Source organism: Macaca fascicularis, chromosome 20, assembly GCF_037993035.2.
Source record: "Macaca fascicularis isolate 582-1 chromosome 20, T2T-MFA8v1.1".
Lineage (NCBI taxonomy): Eukaryota > Metazoa > Chordata > Mammalia > Primates > Cercopithecidae > Macaca > Macaca fascicularis.
Genome location: NC_088394.1, coordinates 61,150,721 through 61,164,822, shown reverse-complemented (window position 1 = coordinate 61,164,822; position 14,102 = coordinate 61,150,721). Strand labels below are relative to the sequence as shown.

General features: G+C 37.5%; 1 long non-coding RNA gene across 1 annotated transcript in view; it reads left to right on the top strand.

Annotated features, from left to right (window-relative positions):
* Positions 1 to 13,284, top strand: part of LOC135968981 (uncharacterized) — a 198,181-nt gene extending 184,897 nt beyond the window's left edge. The window contains exon 3 of the long non-coding RNA XR_010584029.2: positions 13,181 to 13,284. This is a non-coding gene — a long non-coding RNA (uncharacterized lncRNA). The remainder of the gene's footprint in view (positions 1 to 13,180) is intronic.
* Positions 13,285 to 14,102: the final 818 nt, after the last annotated feature.

Genomic DNA, 14,102 nt, shown 5'->3' with positions numbered 1-14,102 from the left:
TCTCCAACAATATCTGGAGAGATTGCTTTATTCAGATACGTGCAGCAACAGTAAAATATTTAGTCAAAAATTACTTAATCCATTACTCAGAAGCACTGCTATTAATACATACCAGTGTTTAACAGGCAGTAAACAATTTTAAAATATTTGTTGATTGAGTAGATAAAGACTATTGAGGTAAGAACTACGTACAGTTTACTGTATCATTATCTCAAGTGTAATTATGTAAAGCAACCCATAAGAGATCCTGATTATATTCTTAATATAAACTTTTAACTCCCTATTCATCAGAGAACTATTCAACCCCATCAGCAAGCACTGTCAGGGACAATTGTATCCACTGAAATTTCTTTTGAACTTACCTTTTCGTGTGTTGCCTAAGTTCTGCTGATTTCCTTCTGTTTGTTCCTCTCCACATTGATCTGCATTCAGCTGGTGAGTCTTTTATATCAGAGCCCTTGTCACTCTATGCATCAAATCCCTCGTTTTTGCGGATACTGTCATTAATGTTCAATTTATGGAACTTAGCATTGAAAAGGAAACTCGCTTTCCTCCAAAATGGATGGCAAATGTTTTCATGTATTCATTCATGTTGTCACCATATTGAGAACATAAGGAGTTCCTGATGTTCCCTTAGGAGCAAGACGTTGTTCTTGACCTCAGGGAGCTTGAAGTCTAGGAGAGGCAATGGGCATTTCACCTTACCTCCACAAACAATAGATGCACGCATGTGCTAAAGGACCCTGTCACTCAGATAAGGTGGGTGAGGGTGGACTTGCAAGGGCCCTACATTTACAGTAACTCAGGGGGTTTCTGCTTAACTTTTTCTCATCCCATTACTCTGATGAAAATTTTGAGTTCCATCAGCACTTAAAAACAAGTCTGTCTTGTGTAATGTTTGTTTGTTTTTCAGATGGAATCTCACTCTGTCACCCAGGCTGGAGTGCAATGGTGCGATCTCGGCTCATTGCAACCTTGGCCTCCTAGGTTCAAGTGATTCTCCCGCCTCAGCCTCCCAAGTAGCTCCCAAGAAACTGCCTTCATGCCCAGCTAATTTTTGTATTTTTTTAGAGACAAGATTTCACCATGTTGGCCAGGCTGGTCTTGAACTCCTGACCTCAGGTAATCCGCCCACCTCGGTCTCCCAAAATGCTGGGATTACAGGCTTGAGCCACGGTGCCTGGCCTTGTTTAATATTTTAACCCCTGTTTAGCACTGTGTCTCATACAGTAGATATTCCACGAATATTGGTTGAGCAAATAAAATAAATGAATGGGCTATAGAAGATACACATTGAATGTTTGTTCATTCATCTTTAAATGAATTTAATTCATCCTTTAAATGAAAGAGATCAAGGAGATGATCTCCAAGTCCTGTTTCAGCTCAGATGCTTTAGTTATGTGTCAAGTGGATCTTTTCATAAGAATGTTGGCCTCTGTGGGATTTCCTTCAACTTGCCTTTAACTGCTTCAAAGAAAAAGCAGCAAACAATATGTCACATAGGGCCTTAGAATCAAATGCATAATGACTGAAGGTGTGAAAGAATGGACATGGGACCTGGAGTCAGATAAACCTGAGTTCTGATTCTGATGATGCCTGTTACTAAATGAGAAGCCTAGGGTAACTGAGACCCAGTCTCCAGGCTTCAACTTGTATCATCTCCACAAAAGCAATAGCAATGTGTGCATGCCGTATAAGAGGGCACTTAGTGCATCTTCATTAAAGAATAAACTCAGCAAAGCGCAGAAAGAAATTATCTGTATAATGGGACATAGTGTGCAGGTGTTCACTTCCTCCTTCCACACAGTTGACAAATACAATGACGGTTCGTCTGATTTGCAACAAAGTGTGCATCATGTCAAATTTTTAAAGAAATAAAACTACACAACTTTTCTTCTTTCTTGCAGAATTTAAATAGAAACGAACAAGTGAAATGAGACAAGCAATTTATTAATCCATTTCACAATGGACTCATATTACATTGTCTTTAAGGTCCTTTAACAAACAAAAATTAATTTCTAGTCCCATAAGTTGTTGGCACATTGATAGACTCCTTAATTACAGGGTCTTTGGTTTAGAAAATAATGATTGATTATTTCAGGCTATATTTCACTTAGTTATGGATGAGCCCCTGAATATTTGCACAGAGAAATTATTTCAAAGTTATTATGATTAATAAGTGTTATAGACAGGATGTCTGAATTATTGCAGAATCTAAGACAATGAAAATAATTCTTTAGCATATCTGAAAGGGTTGTTCCGAGGCAGATGACAGGAAATGAGGCAAATGAGTTGTGCTTGTTGGTTTATTCCACAAATATTTATTTGATACTTTCTAAATACCAGACCCTGTGTTGGACACTAAAGATACAAAGTAAGATGAGGCATGATGCCAAGAAAACCACAGTATAATGGAGGAAACCAAATCCTGTACAAATAAATTCAATGTGATGGTAGAGGTGCCGTGTTAGAGTACATGGAAAGGTTACAAGTATGCCATTTTATCTGATGTTTTATATAAAATGCATATATAATATTTAAATATATATTAAATATCATATATGACATATAATATATAAATATATTATGTATAATTTATATTATATATTTATATATAATTTATATTATATATAATTTATATTATATATAATACATATTATGTATAAATAAATATATTATTATTATATTATTAATTATATATAAATATATAATATATTATTATATTATATATAAATATATAAATTATACATAATATATTTATATATAATTTATATAATATATAATATAAATATATAAATTATACATAATATATTTATATATAATTTATATAATATATAATATAAATAATATATATTATATAATACATATAATATAATCTCATAATATAATAAATCTCACCTCACAAAGGAGATGGCATGAGCTGAAAGCTGGAGACTCCCTGGATAAAGCAGGGAAGCCATGCCGGGTTGCTGCAATTGCAATAGCATAGGCTGGCAAGTAGAAGGCAGCATAGAGCTGAGAGGCTACTTTCAGGGACTTGGTCTCGGGGTAGAGGGTACCAATTGGTGAATGACAAGGATAAGGCTGGGTAGGTGAACTATCCACTTGGAGTTTGCAAACAAGCAAGGAAAATAATCATAGTCAAAACAAATTTATTGATATACAATAATTATATATTTGTATGGGGTACATGTGATATTTTGATACATGCGTACAATGTGTAATGGTCAAATCAGGAAGTTTAGCGCATCTATCACCTTGAATGTTTATCATTTATTGGTGTTGGGAACATTTTAAATCTTCACGTCTAGCTGTTTTTAAATATGTAACATAACTTTGTTAACTAGAGTCACCCTACAGTGCCATCAAACACTAGAACTTATTGCTTTTATCTAACTCTATGTTTGTACTCATTAACCTACCTCTCTTCATCCCTCTACCCCTTTTCAGACTTTGGTAAGCATCATTCTACAGATATATTTTTAAGGAGACCATTCTGGTGACAATATGGCAACTTGAAGATGACTAGAACAATATGTCAAGTAAGGGTCTTAAAGTGTGTGGCTCCTTGAGGCTCCTTGAGGCTGTTTGGAAAATAATAAATAGTGAGGGGAGGAGGGTGCGAGTTCCTCCTTCCCTCACCATTTATCCTTATCGTTGAATATATTTGCTATATGCTGATACAGTAAAGGTAAGATGACTCTTAGAATTCTAAGGGCACTGGGTGTGAGGCAGAGCAAGGTTACTCATGGAAAGTTGCAACTCAGTGAAAGAAGTAAGTTTGACGGGCTGGATAGCTTGCTAATTCAATGTTATCACAGGAGCCAGAATTACTTTCTTTAATTAGGGAAGTATTCTTTGTTTGTTTGTTTGTTTGTTTGAGATGGAGTCTTGCTCTGTCCCCCAGGCTGGAGTGCAGTGGCACAATCTTGGCTTACTGCAACCTCCGCCTCCCAGGTTCAAGCCATTCCCCTGCCTAGGCCTCCTGAGTAGCTGGGATTACAGGCGTGCACCACCACGCCTGGCTAATTTTTGTATTGTTAGTAGAGACAGGGTTTCACTATGTTGGCCAGGCTGGTCATGAACCCCTGACCTCAAGTGATCTGGCCACCTCAGCCTCCCAAAGTGTTGAGATTACAGGCGTGAGCCACTGTGCCCAGCCAGGGAAGTATTCTTAACTAGATGTAATAATGTACTTGACGTAGATAGGTCTTAATTTTCAAAGTGGGGATCCAGGCTTTCTAGGCCTTCTTGTTGTTATAACTCTAAGCAAGGTATAGAGCTTTGTACTTTAGCCTTGCCGACAGAACATAAGAGGAATCACAGTTCATAGTTATTTCTGTGGTTGTTTTTCCTGCTTTGGGATTCATTGCATGTTGTAAAAAGGGAGAGAGACTCCTGGTTGATTACAAGGTAAGGTGATCAGGAGAAGGTTTGGCCAGAGATGTGAAAAAATATATAAAAACTCGAGGCTTCTCTTAAGTGGGGTTCCTAACCTATATTTGCGTGTTTACGTCCATAGGAATAAAAAATATAGGGGAATGAAATGTAATTCCAAGATGATCTGATGTGACTTCCATCTTCTTCCCATGGGCAATTCTTGAGATGTGATTCTGTTTGTATTTTGGCTGTCTCTGGTTATGTTCCATCTGTGTGGAAGGAAAGTTCCATCTGCTTGGATGGAAAGTTTAAGAACACAGCAGTGATAATGTAGGTAAGATGTCACTGGATGACCAGGTAAGGGTGCACCAGGACAAATAAAAGGAAAAGAAGTTGAACGTAAGTTAAACTATTATACTATGTGCATAGACCGCGTGAATTAAGGATTGTTCAAGGAATAATACAAAAGGAAAAATTTAGAGAAGAGAATTTCATGACGTGGGCGGGCAGAAGTCTTCCTCTTTTCACTTCCAACCTTTTGGTGCAACATTTCTCGGTCAAAATCCCTAGAGAGACAGTATTATGTACTGGGGGCCCCCAAAATTGTTTGGAACTTTGGCTCAGTCACATGCTATCTATATGACCTGAGGACAGATTATTAAATCTTTCTGTTCTCGTTTCCCTTATACATACATTCATTCATGAAAGCAGGCTGACATGATTGTCATTAATTTGGCAGCGATCAAATGAAAAACTGAAGTCACATTTTACACGTGGGGAAACTAAAGTACAAAGTGATGTTATGGGGGTTTTATAGCAGAATCTAGACTTGATCCCAAGTTTCCTGATATTCACCACAAGCGTTTTCCATGGGAGATGGCAAAGGAGGGCTTTATTCTGCTTCAGAGGGGAATGGGACTATGAACTTGATTTGGGTTCTGTGGAATCATCAGTATTTTTCCTCTCTCCTCAGATCTGTTTAGGGTTGTGGAGCTTCAAGGGTAACTTGGGCAAAAATATTTGAGTAATTTATCAACCCTCCACTTTGCTTATGCTGTTCAGTTCTGGCCTAAGGGAGTCAAGCTAGGGGCCTCCCTCACCAATAAAGCCCATCAATCACTCAATCCACCTTGGTCCCCAACCCACAGAGAACTGGTAAAGATAAAGGGACATTTGCTATCGTTTAGGGAACAGCCAGCATATAAATATGGTCATTCGAGATGCATGTCTTTTAAGAAAGAAATTGTTTTGCAATAAAGAAAAGTAATGATTATCAGGGCAAGAACCATGAAATAGCAGATTGGAAATAAAATATGCTTTTATTAAGTCCCCATTTCTATGTGGCAGAAAGGGAAATAAATAACAGAATGCAGAGCTAGGAGCTGAGAAAATATTGCCAAGGGTGGAATCTAATGACTTGACTATGAAACAAAGACTCAGCTTTGGAGAGAGTTAAATATGTTGGTGAAATCAGAACACATTTTCAAGTTCTCCACTGTCCTGACATGCAATGCTTCTTATTTCCTGACTTTTAAGCTGAAGATGGACCCTTTAATTTTTTTGTATGCTAATCTCTAAGTATTTAGCCATTATTAGGCTCAAATAAATCCTCTGATTCATTAGGATTCATTGAGATTTTAGAAGATGGTGTTTTAAATAATACTCCAATTAGCATTCTTTGTACTCTATGTTTTTATTCTCTGGTAATCTCTCTTTTGTCTCACCTCTCTGTGTTTTCTTGAAGCTATCATGGTCAATTTCATAGAATGCACACATACACACGCACACACACACACAAACACACAAACACACACACAATTTTTCCTGGTACGTTGTCTAGGCTGGATCCTGACTGCTTTTATTTTGTAGGTCACTGCAATGGCATATTTATATTGATGTCTTTAGTAAATTGTGCTTTGTGCTAGGAATAAAAAGTAGAAAAATGTTAATTTTTTTTCTCTTCCATTCTGAAAAAAATCTAATTTTAGCATCTTGATAAATTTATAAATCAGGTTTTAAGTTGTTTTTTTTTTTAAGTTTCAGGTAACAGTAAATTAAAATCTTATTCACAGATGCTTCATTAATTTTTTTACAAATAAATGTAAATACATTTCTTGATACATTTGAATGTACCATATATATATGATGAATTCTTAGCAAGAAATATGGCACATTGTTGTGTAGAGCATATTATAATGACAAGTATATTTAGAATATGTGTTTAATACATAATTCAAATTATCAAAATGTGGTTGTATAAATCATAGCAGAGTTTAGAAAGGAACTTTTCGTTTTGTTTTTTTTTAGACAAAATCTTGCTCTGTCGCCCAGGCTGGAGTGCAGGGTGTGATCTCGGCTCAGTGCAAGCTCTGCCTTCCAGGGTCACACCATTCTCCTGTCTCAACCTCCCGAGTAGCTGGGACTACAGGCGCCCGCCACCATGCCCAGCTAATTTTTTTTTGTATTTTTAGTAGAGATGGGGTTTCACCATATTAACTAGGATAGTCTGGATCTCCTGACCTCGTGATCCACCTGCCTTGGCCTCCCAAAGTGCTGGGATTACAGGCGTGAGCCACCATGTCCGGCGGAACTTTTCAAATTTATATATGTAAATTTCTAACAGGAATTTTTCTATTTTTCTTGTGAATGTGTGGGTTTGAATAATGATGTGATAGGTATCCATACATATTAATTGTTTCTAAGCTTGACACAATCTGTCTTAAATGTAGTACAAAGGTCTTTTTTTCTTTAAATCACTTTAGCTGCTATGGTAAAAGTGGCACAGCTTAATGTTTATCTCATAGATATTTCTAACTCTGGTTTCCTGTTGATTCAATGAGTGGTTCAAACACTGGATTGCTTGGGCCATGATTTTTGCTTTTGTGTGATTCAGATGAAGAGCTAAAGAACCTGGAATTTATGCTGAAGAATAAAAGAGCCAAAAATCAACCTACATGCCCATCAATGGAAGACTGAATAAAGTAAATGTAGTACATATACACCATGGAATATTATGCAGTCGTAAAAAGAGAACAAGACCATGTCTTTTGCCAGAACAGGGATGGAACTGGAAGCCATTATCCTTAGCAAACTAATGCAGCAAGAAAAAAAAAAAAATCAAATACCACATGTTCTCACTTACAAGTAAGAGCTAAATTATGAGAACTCATGGATACAAAGAAATGAACAGCAGACACTGGGGCCTACTTGAGGGTGAAGAGTGGGAGGAGGGAAAGGAGCAGAAAAAATAACTATTGAGTAATAGGCTTAGTATCTGCCTAAGGAAATAATCTGTACAACAAACCCCCATGACATGAATTTACCTGTATAACAAACCTCCACATGAATCCCTGAACCTAAATTAGAAGTTAAAAAAAGAGGAGCCAGGAACATTCAAGCTGTCTTCCTCTCTCTGGGAGCTATAGCTTCAAACAGTTATCCTGAGGGTGTCAAAATAAGGATCATGAGCAGGGAAGGGGACTGACATTGACCGTAAATAGATGGTATCAGCTCAGCCTAGTCACAGAAGGTTAAATTTGAACCTATGTGTGAGTGCAACTAGCCCAACACCAGAAAGCAGGTCTGACCAGCCCAAGTGCCCTAACATGAAGAAGACAGACTTAGAGGAGTTTCCTGCTACTGGAAGCATTTATGCAAAGATAAGAAAAACCACTTGATGCCGGGCACAGTGGCTCACACCTGTAATCCAACACTTTGGGAGGTCAGGGCAGGCAGATCACTTGAGGTCAGGAGTTCGAGACCAGCCTGGCTAACATTTGAAATCATGTCTCTACTAAAAATACAAAAATTAGATGGGAGTGGCGGCATGTGCTTGTAATCTCAGCTACTCAGGAGGCTGAGGCAGGAGAATCACTTGAACCCAGGAGGCAGAGGTTTCAGTGAGCTGAGATTGCACCACTGCACTGGGTGACAGAGCGAGACTCCATCAAAAAAACAAAAAAACAAAAAACAACAACACGATAGGAAGGAAGTTTCCTTTAGATGACCATGAAAGGTTCCTTAAACTTGGTCATTTTACAGTTCTTCCCCTAGGTCAAAGGCTTTCTGGGGGAGAACAATAACTCTTGTCAATACTGAAATAAGCAGGTCATGTATTTTTGGTCCCATATGTTAATTTTATTATTGACAAAATTAATTTAGGGTCTAGCATCTCAAGGTCTTAGAATCTTGAAGACAGGGGTGCTTTTGACATTTTCTGGTGAAAAGGTGTCCAGTTAAAGATCTACTGTTGAAGGACAGAGAGCAAAACAATTTAATTAAAACAACACCGTATGTTAGGTTAGGCCTTGTTATGGGTTGAACTGTATCCCCAGAAATTCATATGTTGCAGTCCTAACTTCCAGTACCTGAGAATGCGGCCTTATTTGGAAATAAGGTCATTGCACATATAACCGGTTAAGATGAAGTTATTAGGGTGGGCCCTAATCCACTATGACTACTATCCTTAGATACCTGCAAATCAAAACTACGAGATACCATCTCACACCAATCAGAATGGCTATTACCGAAAAGTCAAAAGTAACATGCTGGCGAGGTTGTAGAGAAAAGGAAACACTTATACGCTATTGGTGAGAGGGTAAATTAGTTCAACCGTTGTGGAAGACAGTAAGGCAAATCATCAAAGACTTAACGAAAAAAGTACCATTCAACCCAGCAATCCCATTACTGGCTATAAACCCAAAGGAATATAAATTGTTCTATCATGAAAACACATGCACATGCACGTTCATTGCAGCAATATTCACAATAGCAAAGACATGGAATCAACCTACATGCCCATCAGTGATAGACTGGATGAAGAAAATGTGGCACATATATACCATGGAATACTATGCCACCATAAAAACAGAATGAGATCATGTCATTTGCAAGGACATGGATGGAACTGGAGGCCTTTAGTCTTAGAAAATTAACACAGGAACAGAAAACCAAATACTGCATGTTCTCACTTGTAGGAGAGAGCTAAATGATGAGAACTCATGGACACATAGAGGAGAACCACATACACTGGGGCCAACTGGAGGGTGGGAGGAGGGAGAGGATCAGGAAAAGTAACTAATGGGTACTGGGCTTAATCCCTGGGTGATGAAATAATCTGTACAACAAACCCCCATGACACAAGTTTACCTATGTAACAAACCTGAACATGGGTACTCTTGAACTTAAAGTAACAGTTAAAAAAAATTGGGACACAGAGACAGAAATACTTACAGGGAGAACACCATGAGAAAATGGAGTTGAGTTTCCATAAGCCAAGAAACTACCAGAAATTCGGAGAGATGCCTGGAGCAGGTTCTTCCCTAAGCCCTTCACAAGGAGCATGGCCTGGCTAACATCTTGATCAGTCTTCTCTGAAACTATGACACAATAAATTTCTCTTGTTCTAAGCCCTACAGTTAATGGTAATTCGACGTATTGTTTTTGGTAGTTTGTCTGCAAACTAATACAGGCCTCCAATGAAGGAGTTCTGACTCCTGGCCGTCGGTCTCGCATTCCATTCAAGAAGAGAGTAGGGAAGCGTTTTATATTTAAGTGATAGTTCTCCATCATTCTAATATATAGAGATTAAATTTTGGGGACTGATAGCTATTCAAGATTTGTTACCATCATTGTTTAAAGAAGAATTATTGTGCAGTGTGCAGAGTACAAAAGCCCTCATAATTAGACCCCTGTTATAATATGTCCAGTTCACATCAAAGTCTGAAGACTGATCAAGAAAGAGCAGACTTTTTATCTAAGAGTATTCCTTCTCCATATTTGAACATCTCTTTGAAAGTAATAGTGTAAATTATAACTCTTTCAAGGTACAAATAATGAAGCAAATCTGTACCTGTTTTCTGCTCCATATTACAGATATTGCCAGATTGTAGCATAGCACATCTACCTGTCTAGACTAATCCCTGGTCTGTCAGGTGAATAAATCTGGTGGCATCTGATACTTGGATCCCACTGGACTTTTGTTTATTTAGGTTTTGTTTGATTTGTAAAACACTTTGACACTTTTGTTACTTAGTGTCTTCCCTTACCAATTCCAGAAAGTAGACAAGGAGACTAGTAGCATTTCTATGTTAAATAAAAATGGTCTCAATCATTTAAGGTTAAAAGATTAAGTAAACTGCTTAAAAGTACACACCAAGTGCCGAGTGCAAGGGCTCACGCCTGTAATCCCAGCACTCTGGGAGGCCAACTCAGGCAGATCTTCTGAGGTCAGGAGTTCGAGACCAGTCTGGCTAAAATGGTGAAGCCCCGTTTCTACTAAATATGCAAAAAATTAGCCAAGCGTGGTGGCATGTGCCTATATTCAGGAGGCTGAGACTGGAGAATCTCTTGAACCCAGGAGGCAGAGGTTGCAGTGAACCAAGATCGCACCATTACACTCCAGCTTGGGCAACAAAAGCAAAACTCCATCTCAAAAAAAAAAAAGAAAGAAAGAGAAAAAAAAATTACACACCAAGTTAATGACCGAGTAGGGACCAGGATATTGGTATTTGGTGCCAAATGCTTTTCATCTAGTAGATGTTTGTGCAGGTTTTAATTCTCTTCTCTAATCCTTCAAGGTGTCTGCTTTCTTTGAAATGAGACTCTCAAATATCTATTATGTTTGCTTTGGAAGGGTGAAATATTTTGGCCTTACTGACTTCTTGTTTAACCAAGTGACTTGCATAGGGAATGGAATATGAGCAGAAAGGACATAAGCGCATTTCAGCAGAAACTTCACCATCGTGTAGTCCCAAGGTGCATGGACCCTCAGCCATAAGCATGACAATATTCCCAATAGAAACTTCTCTCTCAGCTTGAGTCCTAGCATAAAAATAGCATGCATGCCACATCCAACACACGAGAGTCATGTAAACTGGATGATGATAATCCTTGGCTATCACAAACTATTGAGATTTGGGGGCACTTTCTTAGCATAACGTAATGTAACCTACCTAATACAGGCTTCAAAGAAGTTACCTCCTCCATCCTGTCTCTAGAGGGAAGAAAAAGTTGTAATGCTATTTAAAAATCAATATAGTAAAAAATGGATATTTAATGTGTTCTATGATGACTTTATGTAGGCATTTAATTTATGATGTGCTTTATTAATACAAATAGATTATGTGTTTGTGTGTGATAAAACTAAAATCTATTGAACATCTATTATGTTTGTAAGCACTTTATACTTCATTATCTCCAAGTCTCACATCAACCTTGAGATGTGATGTGGTGGGTTATACAAATGCTGATGAATGCTTCCCTATGCTGCACCATGCCTTGGCAATGGAAGATGGCAGGTCCTCCATATCACATAAGAGCTAAGAAATTCTATTTAAAAAAAAAAAAGTTTCCTTCTTTTAAAAATGTGAAAATTAAATTTCAATGAAGTGAGATGTATTTAAAATTATTTATTTAAGATTCGAGAGAGAGTTAGTATCGGAATGCAGGTACTCTCTACCTCAGTGTTAGCATAATAGACTACTTCAGAAGAAATAATTTTCCAGACAGGTAAGTGTTGGGTTTGTGTTATTTCCTACTCATCTATAACACCATTTATCTGATGATTCCCTGGGTCTACAATGTTGAATGGCTTCCACTTTGCACAAAAAATATTTTGAGCCAGTTTTATAATTGGTATCATCAGGGATTCAGTTGCAGGTGTATTTTATAATATGCAGACAAGAAGGGGTTCTATATCACAAGGAAAGTGTGGAGTGGGAAAGTTAGAGTATTCGAGTGAATTCTCGGTGATAAGGGTTTCGAAGGTGAATATCTACGTGCGGAGTTATTAGGGCAAAAACCAACTCTACCAGACCAAAGATCAAAGAGAGAAGGTAAAATCTAGTGGAGTTCTTTCAGGGCCAAAAAGGGTCAGCATAGTACATTTTATTTTAAAGGTCTTTATCTGTGAATGTAGGCACAGAAGGAGCTGTTCTGGGTACTGAACTGGCCTGGTCATCCAGAGGTGGGAGATGTGTGACCTTCAGCTCTGCAGGGTCGAAGGGAATGCTGGAGGCTGTGGATTTGTAGTGGCATCAATTAAGAGATCACTATAGAGGATGACCTCATGCTATGGAAATGCCCCAGACCAGGCTGCTCAATCAACCAAGAACTGAATTTGAGACTTAGCAACTAGAGAAAAGGCTGGAGGGAAGAAGGGGCATCTGTCCTCATATCTTACAGAGGGGAAAACAGTGCTTGTGAGAAATATAAGAGAACAGCAAAGACAGCCTGAAGTCAACTACACGCATTTGACAACATATAAAATTGTTAAAATTTTTTGGCATTGGTATAAAACTTACAATATTTGCATGAGAGTGAAAAGAAGACAACAAAGAAACCTGTGACAACTAGGAGAGGAAAAGGTAGAGGTTTGGGAGGAAAATCTAAATGTCTTAGGTTAAGAATAACATGGATAAGCACGTGTGTACATTGACGTACAGGTGACCAGGAATGCTTGTGAGGGTGCAGTTGGCCAGGGCGGTGGGAAAGAATTTCACAGTTAAGCCTATGCTCCCTTAATTATTACCACTTACCTCTGCACCCTGTCTTGCTAAAATCACAGTTCATTCTAAATAAGCCACTAGGGAAGATGTGTGATACGATACAATGAAGAAAAAGGCATTTGCAAGAATCCTTTCTGCCCCCTGTGGTTCCACACTCTAATGAAGCTCACCCACATTCCCCAAGTAGAATCCTAATGAGTGAGGCTTTTTGGCTCTCTCTTTGAACATTTTAAAGCTTTTCTGAAGTGTTTGAAAATTCATTATACTTTATTTGACTTCCCTTTATTGTACAGAAATAAGGAGTCCCTGATGGAATACTGGAATCAACATGTTTCAAGAATTGCACCCAGCAAGTGGTAGAGAACTGATGCTCCCTGGAAGTCAGTTAAGCATTTATGTACACATTTATCTTCACACATGTGCAAACATGTGCATTCGCACATTCACGTGTGTTTCACTCGTGACATGGTTACACATTTCCAGTTAAGCCAAACCCATCACCATAAAAATGAAGTCTACCCATCTTTAAAATAAAGTATGCATGCAGCAAATTACATAGGGAAAAGAAAAAAACAAAAAAAAAAAGTCAAAAAGAAAGCAATTCAGAAGGGCAACCGAACAGAAAGTTGTAGTTAATTATGATTTATAAACTTATTAACTTGCTAAGCATTGTAACGAACCAAAGAACAAATTTAATTTTAAATAACATTAAAGTAGTGGAGTTGCCTAGATGAAAACATGAGCCAAGGAAATGTATTTAAAGACTGAGAAATCACATTATTTTAGGAAAGAGCCCAAATGTCACCTTTTAATTCAGCTTTATTCATTTAACATGAATGCAAGTAGAACTAATACAGAATAATAACAACTCAACATTTCCTAGATAATTGTTATTTAGTGAAATACTGTGTGCATTTTTTCCTCCTTTGACACAAGTTGTATATTATTTGCAAGAACAAATTGCCATGTCAATTTGTAGTTTTGAACCTTAATGTTCTCTGTGCACCTACTCTGTGCAAATTATAGTCTAATAATTTATATATTATACATGTATAATTAGGCAGAAGAAGGCATCATAGTCTCTAATTTGAAAGCAAAAGAAATTAAAATTATGTAGAAACGTTGGTATTTGGGAAATCATATGAAATAGGATGACAAAACTGTTATACTTAATTATATAAGATATTTAAGTTGAATTATATATTTGAACTTCCC